This window comes from Triturus cristatus, chromosome 1_2, assembly GCF_964204655.1.
Source record: "Triturus cristatus chromosome 1_2, aTriCri1.1, whole genome shotgun sequence".
In the NCBI taxonomy this organism is placed as follows: domain Eukaryota; kingdom Metazoa; phylum Chordata; class Amphibia; order Caudata; family Salamandridae; genus Triturus; species Triturus cristatus.
The window spans coordinates 41,940,918-41,953,901 of record NC_140580.1 but is presented as its reverse complement, the minus strand read 5'-3'; positions in this window follow the sequence as shown (position 1 = coordinate 41,953,901).

The following is a 12,984-nucleotide window of genomic DNA, read 5'->3' as shown; positions in this document are numbered from 1 at the left end:
TTTCCCTAGATGGCTGCCGAGCACGGGGCTAAAAACACAGGTGATCCCTTGCAAAACCAGATCGCTTTGACATAATTAGTTGTTTATTTCTACAGCGTGAGAATTTTGGCACAATATTGCAAGGAAAATGTGACAGACAGTTTGAGGTTTGCAGGACATTGTGGATAAAATAACTTGTTGGAATTCACAAGAGAGACATCACCATGAACTCCCATGGGTTTACGACAATATTTACAGTTGGTAGGTTATTCTTAGATGGAAAGACAAAGATTCCTGCACAGCCATCTATTCCTCAAACACACACATACCGGTTGGATTTGGCACGAGGGCGAGTGATAGATCAGTATATAAAATTTTATTAACAAGAGATTTCACAAAAATGAAATGCACTGTCAATAATTAAATGGACAAAAAACCGAACCAGTGACTCGCAGCTCGTGAGCTGTAAAGCCACGGCAAGGCACCAACCGCTTTACAGGCCATTCACACACCTTTCATACGTAATAAACACAAGACCATTCACACCACCAGGCACAAAAACAACACATTACAACATTCACAAAAAGGGACAAGGTACACCCTGCTTCAGAAAGACAAATATTACTGTACAGCCATCTAATCCTCAAACACACACACATACTGGTTGGATTTGGCACGAGGGTGAGTGATGGTTCAGTATATATAATTGTATTAGCAAGTGATTTCACAAAAAATGAAATGCACTGTTAATAATTAAAAGGGCGAGAAACTGAACTATTGACTCACAGCTCGTGAGGTGTAAAGCCACGACAAGGCACCAACCTCTTTACAGGCCATTCATACACCTTTCATACGTGTGACACATACAAAACCATTCACACCGCCAGCTGCGGGCCCATCACATTACAACACTCACACCAGCAGACAGCGCCATTCAAGGGTCCATCACTTTCACACGCCCACATTCCTGACACAGCAACCACACAAGCTGATGGATTGCGTGGAGTGGCACTCAGCTAGCAGTGTGTGTAGTGACCAGCAGCAAGTCACTACTCACACACCGCCAGCCGAGCGCCAGTCCACGCACACCGCTAGCCAAACACCAGTCCACGCACACCGACAGCCAAGCGCCAGCCACGCACACCGCCAGCCAAGCGCCAATCCACGCACACTGCCAGCCAAGTGCCAATCTGCGCACACCGCCAGCCAAGCGCCAGTCCACGCACACCACCAGCCAAGTGCCAGTCCACACACACCACCAGTCAAGCACCAGTCCAGGCACACTGCCAGCTAGTCGCAAATCCATGCACCCCGCCAGCCAAGCACCAGTCCACGCACACCGCCAGCCAAGCGCCAGTCCACGCACACCGCCAGCCAAGCGTCAGTCCACAAACACCACCAGCCAAGTGCCAGTCCGCACACACAACCAGTCAAGTGCCAGTCCAGGCACCCCACCAGCTAAGCACCAGTCCATGCACACCACCAGCCAAGCGCCAGTCCACGCACACCACCAGCCAAGCGCCAGTCCACACACAACACCAGCCAAGTGCCAGTCCACACACACCGCCAGTCAAGTGCCAGTCCAGGCACACCACCAGCCAAGCACCAGTCCACGCACACCGCCAGCCAAGCACCAGTCCACGCACACCGCCAGCCAAGCGCCAGTCCATGCACACCACCAGCCAAGCGCCAGCCTACACACACCACCATCACATTTAGGATTTATTTTAGACAAAAATAAAAACACAAACAAATTGCAAATAGATACAAATCTACTAACACAAAATCTGAAACTAAATACATTGCACTAATGCCAACCTTGAAAAAGAATCACATTTTTTAAAGAATACAGACCAGGCAGTTCACTTTACCACTCATGGATGCTCCCAAAAATTATTTTGCGTGTGGTACGCTCTAAAACAAGCAGGGACACACATCCCAGGGTTAGAAGGACACTCGGGGCAGTACATACGAGTCTCCTTCCGCGTACCTCTTCGCCAACAGACTCTACATCTCCTAGTGGGAAAGTCTTTTGAGGATGTGGGGGGAATGTAATCAGGAAAGTGGCGATCTTTCAATCGAGCCACATCCTCCACCACTCCAACTCTAGGAACACTTGCCTGTTCCACAACAACAAGGCTGCCTATCACAGACAGCAGAAACTGAACAAAAGTCAACTTTGATGCAGGAGAACACTCCTTGAACACAACAAAAGCATTGACAGTTGCTAAATTAAAGAGATGAATGGCCAACTTCTTATACCAAACGTAAGCCTTACGAATAGCAGTGTAAGGTTCCAACCTCTGATATACTCTATCAACACCACCCATGTGCTTATTGTAGTCTAAAATGCACACAGGTTTGCACACTTCAGAAATCTGACCCCAAACAGCCACAGGTGAAGTACTCTCATCATGGATGGTAGTCAGCATGTACACATCCCTCCTGTCGACAAATTTCACAGCTAGTAGTTCATCACTACGCAAGGAACTGCACTGTCCCCTCTGAAGTTTTTTGCAAACAAGCTCTTTTGAATAACCTTTACGGTAAGAGCAGATTGTGCTACAAGCAAAGTGTCCACTATGAACAATTCCTTAAACAATTGCACAACAGTGTAGAAGTTATCAAGGTACAAATGGTGGCCTCTGTTAAACAGTCTTCTAGCAAGATCCCACACAATTTTCTCTGAAACTCCAAAAGTGGACGGACAACCAGGGGGGTCAATAGTGGAATCCCCACCAGTGTACACACAGAAATTAAAAACATATCCTGTCCTACTCTCAGACAACATATACAGCTTAATTCCATAGCGTGCCCTCTTGCTAGGGATGTACTGCCTAAAAACCAAACGGCCCTTGAACAAGACCAAAGACTCATCAATAGATATTTCTTTCCCTGGAGTATAGATCTCTGAAAATCGATCTACAAAGTGATCAAGAACAGGCCGAATCTTAAAAAGACGTTTACAGTCATGGTGATCTCGTGGGAACTCCAAAGAATTATCAACAAAATGCAGCATCCGTAGCAAAAGTAAATACCGATCACGAGTCTTAACTGCAGGAAATATGGCCGTTGCCATCAAGGGACTGGTAGACCAATATAAAGCCATGGACGGCTTCCTTATCAAACCCATCAATAAAGTCAAACCCAAAAACTTCCTCATGTCTTCCAGATTTGTGGTAGTGCACTGGTTAGCTCTAGAGTGGGGCCTAAGTTTGTCACTGTTGTCCCTCAAAAACTGTTCAGCATACAAATTAGTCTGCTCAAAAATCTCACCCAAAAATACATCATTCATAAACAACTGAAAAAACTGTATAGTCAAAAAATGTTCACAATCCACTCTACACCCTGCATCACCACTAAAGGCAGGCAACACCGGCTACACCATGTTTGGATCAACCCAGAGTCCAGCACTTCCAGTAGGAAGCCAAGCAGCCTCAGGCTGCAATCCAGATGCCTCTTGCACCATCGGCACAGCAGTATCCTCCTCTAAAACAGGCACTTCATCCGCACTGAGAGTAGCTTCATCTGCACTGAGAGTACCTTCATCATCCGATGATTCCATGTGGAGAGAAAACTCACTGCCTGAATCTTCCCCTCCCTCCTCTCCCTCAGACGCACTGTCAGTCTCATAATCCTGCTCAGAGGAAGATTCAAGAAGCATACCAACCACCTGCTGAGCAGTCATTCTACGGCTAGCCATACTGCTTACTAATAAAAGTAACTTGTCAAACAAGTCAACAACAACAAACACTTTGTAAAATAAGTAATAAACAAAATGCACCTTTATCAAAAGTACCTATATACTCCAAAACGATACCACTCACTTGCCAGAAGCAGCTAAATTCACCACCACCTACTCTGCACAAACACAGTATGGATCAATAATATCCCACTAAAAAAAGAAAGAGAAAAGAAAATTACACATAACACAATGCAAAACACATCGCAAAGAATTTCATGCACAAAACACTAACTAAATAAGCTGCCATTATGACACCACTTACAAAAAAATTCATTCATACATGACAAAAATACTCATTTGGAGTAAATACAACAAAAATGTTTTTCTTACCAAAAAAATGCAACTACGCAAAACTGCAGAACACCACTGTTGAAATCGCAAACAGGAATCAAAAGCTTTACACTAGAATAAAAAGGAGAAACAAGCATTACAATCACATATGCAAATAATGCACCAGTTCACACACAATCCACCAGCCAAGCTAAGGGCTAGGTGGGCCTAAGAGTATAAATAAAATATTCACCCCCATAAAAGGAGAGCAACCCTTGCCCTTGAGGCCACTCCCAAACACAAAAATTTAAAAAAAACTGGTGTCTAGTGGCTTCTGCCCCCCCTTGAGGGCAGATGGGCCTAAAAACATACTGCTATTCTGCCACCCAAAGAGGGCAGAAATGGCCACAATCATCCTCCCATAAAGGGGTGCGACCCTTGTCCAAGGGGCCGCTCCCCAACATAAAATAAAACCTGGGTGGCCTAGTGGCCCTCCAAAAAAACAAATCAGCCGATCTGCCCCTCAGGGTGGCAGAAACGGCCAAACTAATGCTCACCAAATGGGAGCAACCCTTGCCCAAGGGGCCACGCCCCAGAAACAAATCCCTGGTGGTCTAGTGGGCCCAATTTTAAAAAACAACATGGCGATCTGGACCCCTGGGGGGCACACTCAGCCACAAATATTGACCCCAAAGGAGAGTGACCCTTGCCCAAGGGGTCACTCTCCACAAATAACTCCCTGTGTGGCCTAGTGGGCCCTACATTAAAAAATTGCGAAATCTGCCCCCCCATGGGGGCAGACAGCCAAAATCATAGCCCCCAAAGGGGAGTGACCCTTGCCCAAGGGGACACTCCCCACTAAACACTCCCTGGTGGTCCAGTGGGCATTTTTTTTTATATATAGAAAATCTGCCCCCCCAGGGGGGCAGACAAAGCCTAACATATACCCCCCATAAGGGAAGCGACCTGGGGCCGCTCCCCCAAACAAAACAAACATACATGGCCCCCAAAGGGGAGTGAACCTTGCCCAAGGGGCCACTCCCCACTACATTTCTTATAATTGCCCAGTGGGCCAATTTTTTAAAAAACATTTAAATCTGCACCCCCCCCCCCCGGGGGGCAGACAAAGCCACAAATTATTGCCCCCAAAAGGGGGAGCTACCCTTGCCTAAGGGGCTGTTCCCCCAAACAACAGAACACACTTGAGTACACACACAAAAAAAAACTCCCTGGCGCTAGTGGGCATTTGTGCGATCGTGCAGCAGGAATGCACAAAAGAGGCATCGAGGGAAAGGAAAACCCTTTCCTTTCCCTCAATGTATCTTTTGATAAAATCCTCCCCAGGCCCAAAACTTACCTGTTTGTTCTCCTACGCGCAGGAAGCAAATGGCTTCCTGCGCGTCAGTGAACAAAGGGAAACCTCCAATGACATCAGCGCGCCTCGCGCACTGACGTCATTGATGATGCGGAGGGGGGGTGGGGGGAGGCAGGGGAAGGTCTTCCCCTGCCTTCCCCGGTTAAAACCCCCAGATCGACCGCCCACGTGGGTGGGTGTCATGACGAGCTGAACTCGTCATGAGCACACGGCTACTGTGTGCCATGACGAGTCCAGCTCGTCATGAGCACAGAAAGGGTTAAGAAAAATATTGAAATTGTTGGTGGAGACAAAGATGAAAATGAAGCAGTAGTAATTCTTGTAAATGGAGTACCAACAAAGAGTCGGAAAAAATGGCAAGAATTTGTGGATGTTAAAAAAGCTCAAAAGGCTACGTTATATCTTGTGGAGAATAATATTTAATATAAGAGTGTAAATGTGGAAGAACAGGTAATAAGTTTGGAAGATGAATCTGAAATTTCAAGTGGTCAAATAGAGAAAGTGTACAAGTCAAGGAGTGAAGAGATTTATGAACATTACACAATATGTTCTCTATATTCAAAATAAGTAATAGGAAACAGCATTGAGTTATTTCAAATGAAAAAAGCAAAGGGAACTCCAATGAGTGTATGGGAGAAAAGCTTGAAAGCTCGTTGTTTTCCACAGCTGTTTCCTACTTGAGAAGGTGGACGATATGATGACCGACTTGTACGGATTCCAACTTCAGAATATCGCTCAACACGATTATACTCTGAAGATCCTAGTTTCTGGCAGTGTATTCCATATATATTTCACCTTTTGTTTGAAAGTGATCTGTCTTTTCTGTCCTATGCAGTGAACCACATACTGAAAACTGGAGTTCATCAATCACTTCTTTCAGCAAAATAATTTGTTGACAAAGTTCAACAAACAGATGAAAATTTAGAAGCACAGTTAATTAATTTGATGGCATGTCAACGAGGAACAAAAGAGTATTGGTATCGTCGTCATGGAGAACTGAAGTGTATGTTACGGAACTTAGGTACTTAGGCTGTGCAGAGTATGCATGTGAAGATTTGCTTGAATTGTTGAAATGAACACACCGGGAGAACTGTGTTCTTTGGATCCTGTAAATTTGTGCAGATCTTTTAATCATAGGTTTCAAACTATGATGTCTTTCATCTGCAATAAAAAGAATCCAACTCTTGGAGAAGTTACCGATTTCTTTTGGAGAAAGGAGTAGCAAGCAAGAGGTGCTCTTCATACACAATCTGGATTCCTTCATCTTCTAATACTCAAGCATAACCATCAGAAACTCCTGTGCATCTTGTTGTATATTAGGGCTGAACGTTAAAGATCCAGTACATGTATCCAAGAGTTGGCGAATACCAGAAGCAGTATGGATCTTACTTCTGTCAGTTCTCAATTGTTCAAATAAAGTATAAAGTGCAGAACATAATCTTTTTTCCTGACTTTCCATAATTTCACCATAAAGATCTTCTAGATAAAATAAAATGTTTAGAATAACATTACAATAGCAGTTGACACCAGAAGCATTTTCTAATTGGTATCCCACAACATCATCACTTGCTTGTATTTTCTGTTTCTTTGCATCTTTCGTTTTCTCTTGAATTTTTTTCTGCTTTTCACCCACACTTGATTCATCAACATGTTTCCATTTTGAACACACAACACGTTGTTCATAAATAAGATATTCACCTAAAGTTGGTGCATAAAGTCTTCTTAGACGATTATATTCTCTTACACAATTTACATCAGCACTAACCTTGTTTTCATTGAAATCAATTAAATACAAACCAGACAATGTTCTAACTCGAGATAATGCAACATATGCCATTCCCTCTTTCAACACAGTTCTTCCAACATTTACTAAAGCATTATCTACACTTAAACCTTGAGATTTATGAATGGTTATTGCATATGCTAAACAGAAAGGAAACTGTTTTCTACGAACATACAAGTCTTTTACCAGCAAAAAACGTACAGCACAACGCCCAATCTGTCTTACCTCTGTAATCTGATCAAATTTAATTTTCAAGAATTCAATTGCATTTCTGTTTTGATATTTTACAAATTCAACAACTTTCCCCATTGCTCAATTCACTAAACCTTTTTCTGTATTCAAATGACGCCTCAAAATTACCCGACAGTTTATACATACATCTAAAAAAAATTCTAAGCCAGCAGTTTTAGATACAGACTTTTCCAAAGAATCCAATTTAGTTTATAGTTTATTTGAAAGAAGAAATTGTTATTTCTTGATGCTCAATTTTATCAATAGCTTCAATGTGAACTATTTCTTGATTTTCCAATGTCAGAAGCTCTGGATTAAACACTCTTCCACTGTAGGCATTAAGCAAACTATAGACTTTTTTTCTGCAGTGTTCTTGTACAGTACTGCTGCTGGTGTGTTTTCAGTTGTAAACAAGTTCTTTAGTAGACAACTTTGTAAAGCTTGTTTACCATGCTTGCTTAGGACACCAATTCTTACATCTTTCAGAATATTTCCATAAACTTCATCACTTGCTTGTCGCATATTCTGAGTGAGTTCTTTATATTCAACATTTAACCAGAGATTCACATTTCCAATACTTCCCAAAGATTTCCTAGTGTATTCATGTAGAAGAGTTTTAAAGACTGGTTCTCCTTTTACATGAGTTAGTTGTAGCAGATCTCCAAATACAATTAAATGTTTTCCTCCAAAGAGAACGTTGTAATCTGTTTGTAATACCTGTTGCATTCTTAAATGCACGAAAGCAAGCATTAAGTTGGAGACCATGCTCACCTCATCAATAATTAAAAGTTTCATCTTCTTCAGCACTCTTGACATTTCATAAGAAGCTTCTCCTGACAACTTCTGATATTCTAATTTATTATCATGCTCAACTGGTAACATCGGTAAACTATGCAAAGTAATTCCTTTAACATTGTGTGCAGCTAATCCAGTTGGAGCTGTTACCACACAAGATAAATGTGAACCAGTACTTTTTTAAAGATAACTGGTCAAAATGTTTATTAAAAACTTTTACCCGCTCCAGCTCAACCACTGATGTACATCAGAATAGGTTTAAATGATGAAAATACACATTCTTTTTTTCATGTAACAAACCATGTTCTATCTGTTCTCTCACTTGTACATATATTTCTTTCTGTTCTTCTAACTTTTCTGATGTAATATTCTCCTCTGGTGCTTGTTTTATTGCAATTTCGACTTCATGCATAGCAATCGCTGCTTCATTTTCCACTATTGGTTGTCCAAATGGATCTTGACTACATGGACCAGAACTTTCACTATCTTGAGAACTTTCATTAGCAACTTCAGCTGTAATAGCCTCTTCCTGTTCAACTTCATCATTCAACATTTTTAAATATGTAGGGAAAATTGAACATGCAGTGCTATCTTTACATGCATTAAAAGAATCTTTGTAGCAGTCGAAATCTCCAAGTAATTCACTTTCGCTATGCCATGGTTTGAACAGTTGGAGAAGTGCTAAATAGTAAAATTCTCGCTTATCTGGAGTTTTACAACTGAGTTTCTTGTGGTTGATAAGGTTACCTTTTGCGTGTTTTACTAAACATCCATCACATCCAACTACTGCATATTTTCCTTCTTTTAAATTCTGTTTAACATTTCTTTTAAAGCTGTAATGTTGAAGTACTTCATACAGGCATAGCTGTTCCAGATGTCGACTCCTTTTCGGATAGTATGTATCCAACATATTAGTTTTAAGAATTTCTGTACTGTCTGGTTCATTTGCTGCTAAGTATTCAATTTCTTCTAACGATTTCAACACTCTATTTAATGAGCAGGCAAGACCTAAACTTACCCAAATGATCCCTCGTGATTTTTAATATAAACTTGAAGAGGACAAGCGGTCTGACCATTCATAGGATACAATTTTTCTGTGGGAAAGCATTTTCAAAGTAAAGCTGTACCATTTTTTGCTGAGGCTCTTCTCTTGTGCAATTACTTCCCACATTTCTTTCATCTCGTTTTTTTCTGATTTAGTTATATACGATGTAACGTAGCGTGCAACAGCAATTGAGTTGTCTGCAATGTACTGGATGTCTATGTTTGCATTCCACATTTTTAAAATAACCGGATCGTAGTCATTAATATACTTTGGCAGTTCTGTTCTTTTTAAGTTGTAGGTATTCTTTGGAGATTTGCGAGTTATTGTGTGCCTTACAGAAGAAAAAAAAGAATTTACTCTTCCTTTAGAAATTACTGGACGGGGAAATGCAAACCGACACTTGGTATAACATTTTCCTTTAGACTTGTATTTTCGTCGGCAGTACTTTCCACAACAGTGACTTTGAAAACGTAAAACTTGCTGTCTCAAGCTTCTATCTCCTCCTTCTCTTGGAATCTCACATGTCACATACTGTTCAATGAAAGACAATACTATTTCATCTGAATCAGTTCCAAATTTAGGTGCATCCTTGATCCACAATAGCATATGTACAAAGTTGCTTTTAACCTACCTGTGAACAAGGGCGATCAATAGCCCGAAACGCGTCAGGACTTTAAGGGTTAAAGTCATTAAGTGATTGCACCGGTTGTGTTCCTGCCGCTGACAATAAAGTGAGTTGAAAAACTAGTGCGTCTCCAAGCAAGGCAACTTTTTCTTCACATTAATAGCGGCGAGCTCCGTCGCGGAGAGGCATCAGCGTTATCATGCGGAGCCTGTGTGGGCCAAGGAAATGGAATTGCCACACACAGGGATTTTCAACCTTGTCAGTGAGCGAATTGTGACCAAACGATGGAATCCTGAAGCCCGTAATCGGGTGAAAAAGAACTTGGCAATTTTGTTATAGAGCCGACTTAATCTGTATGCAGAACTATGACACCCATAATGCACCATTGGGTAAGGAGGTGTGTTGTTTGAACTTACTCTATACAAAGTTGCTTTTAACCTACCTGTGAACAAGGGCGATCAATAGCCCGGAACGCGTCAGGACTTTAAGGGTTAAAGTCATTAAGTGATTGCACCGGTTGTGTTCCTGCCGCTGACAATAAAGTGAGTTGAAAAACGAGTGCGTCTCCTAGCAAGGCAACTTTTTCTTCATATCTATCTATATCTATATATATATATATATATATATATATGTGAATTTTTCTTGAATGAGATGCAGGAATTATGGGACCCACAGCAATCTAGAGATAGATCTGGCATACCTCATGAAGAACAGAATGAATCCATCATTGAATCCAATGCAATGCCCGTAACAATTGGATATCCTCTAACCCAATTCAAACCTAAGTCAACCTTTAACCCGATTATGTTAAAGGACTCGATCAGGTAACAGATCAATTGAAGGAACTCAATATAAAGACACACAGAGGCAAATCAAAGTACAATAAAGAAAAAGCGGATTATATCACTTTAATATCTAAATTGAAGAAAAATAACAAAATCATAATCCGAGCCTCAGACAAGGGTGGAAATATCGTTTTAATGACTAAAGACAAATACACCAAAGAAGCCTACAACCAGCTAAATGATAGAGCATGCTACACGAGATGCAATGGAACTGATTGAAAAGAGATGTATACAATCTTCTATTAAAAAACTGTCAACTTGGAAATCAGATGGTCTGCTTACTGGACAGGAATTTAAGTTTCTAAAGAACAATTTCCCTGTGGTACCAACCATTTATTTTTTACCCAAGATACACAAAGACTCGGAAAATCCACCAGGAAGTCCCATTATCTCAGCGAGAAATGGGTGCCTTGAACATACATCCCAATATGTGGATTTTTTCCTTCAGAGTCTGGTGAAAGCCCTTCCATCTTATGTGAGTGACACAAGTGACTTTTTACGTAAAATTAAGAATCTTGTATGGGAACCAAGCTTTTTATTGATTGCTCTTGATGTCAGTTCACTTTACACGAGTATTCAACATGCAGACGGGTTGAGAGCACTTGATTTCTTTTTGGAAAAATCTATGGGTAATATGGTGAACCACAGAAGGATGTTACTTGAAATGGTCGATTTCTGCTTGAATAACAATATTTTTATGTTCCACAACCTTCTGTACAGGCAGTTAAGAGGTGTTGCGATGGGGGCCAGCATCTCCCCAAGTTATGCATGTTTACACATGGGCTGGTGGGAGGAGCTGGTCCTTATGACAGAACACAAGAAGGCTATGACTACTAATGTCAAGTCATGGTTACGGTTTATCGACGACCTGTTCATTGTTTGGGATGGTAGCTTGGATACAGCTCAAGAGTTCATGCAGGCAATCAATGTAAATAACCTAAACCTGCACTTCACTGCTAACATAAGTACGACTTCAGTGAGCTTTTTGGACACAGAGGTTTTTATTGAGAATAACTAATTAGAAACAAAGCTCCATCGCAAATCCACGGCTGGAAACTCCACACTCCACGCTAGCAGCTCGCATGTGAAACACCTTGTAAATAGTATCCCCTATGGTGAGATGTTGAGGCTCAGATGGATCCACAGTAAGGAGTGTGATCTACTGATAGCCCAACAAGAAAGTAAACAGAGATTTAAGGAAAGGGGATACTTGGAAAACATCATTGATAATGCCATTGCCAAAACCATGCGTAGAAACAGGTTGGAGCTACTAGGTGTAGTAGGCAATTTGACTGACACTAGTGTTGAAGCCAATAGGGAGGAAATAAGAAAGGAATTTAGATTCATTGTCCAATATAGCCAACAGCACAAGAAGGTCGAATCCATTATAAAGAGGAACTGGCCTTTGATTTTGAGTGATCCTACAATAGGCCCCAAACTGCCCAAATTGCCCTCTATAACCTACAGCAGAGGTCGTTCTATGCGAGATGAACTCGTTAGAACTAGACCTGAAGTTATTGAATCTGCGAATTGGTTACAAACACATACAGGCTTCTTTAATTGCAAATCATGCAAAGCATGTCAGCATGGTGAAAATGAAACGTCATACTTCACCCCGTTTGACCAAAAAGACCATAAGATCAACAGACTACTGACATGTAAAACAGAATATTCCATCTATGTATTGTCATGTCCATGCAATCTACTTTATGTAGGGATCACAAAGCTCCAAGTACATAAAAGAATACTGCAACATCTTAGGGCGATAAATAACCAAGACAATACCTCCCATTGGCAAGGCACTTTAAGTCTAAGCATGATTCCAGAAGCCGAGATTTAAGATATTTTGTGATCGATTCTGTTCCTGCTAGTAGAAGAGGGGGCAACAGGGAAAGAAAAACTGCGCCAGCTTGAGACCAGATATATTCTAGAATTCAATACTAAACAATCAAGTGGTCTCAATGTTACTGAGGATCTGTTTACATGTCTTTAACAAAAAATATCCCAGATTTTTGACCGTTTTTTGTCATAAGATCTTAATCAGGAATGTTTTATATCTTTTTGAAAGTTATTTATGGGTTATCCTCTGATTTGGGGATTTTTATACTTATATTTAATGATTATTTATGAGTATTTTAGCAACCATTTTACACAATTTTAGATATGACCTTTACACATGTGAATATTTAGTTTATTTAATCTATTTTAGATTGTAATATATCTACTTATTTAATATCTATTGTGTATCTATTTGGTGATATATATGTGTAGGTTTCTTTGTTTACTCATGA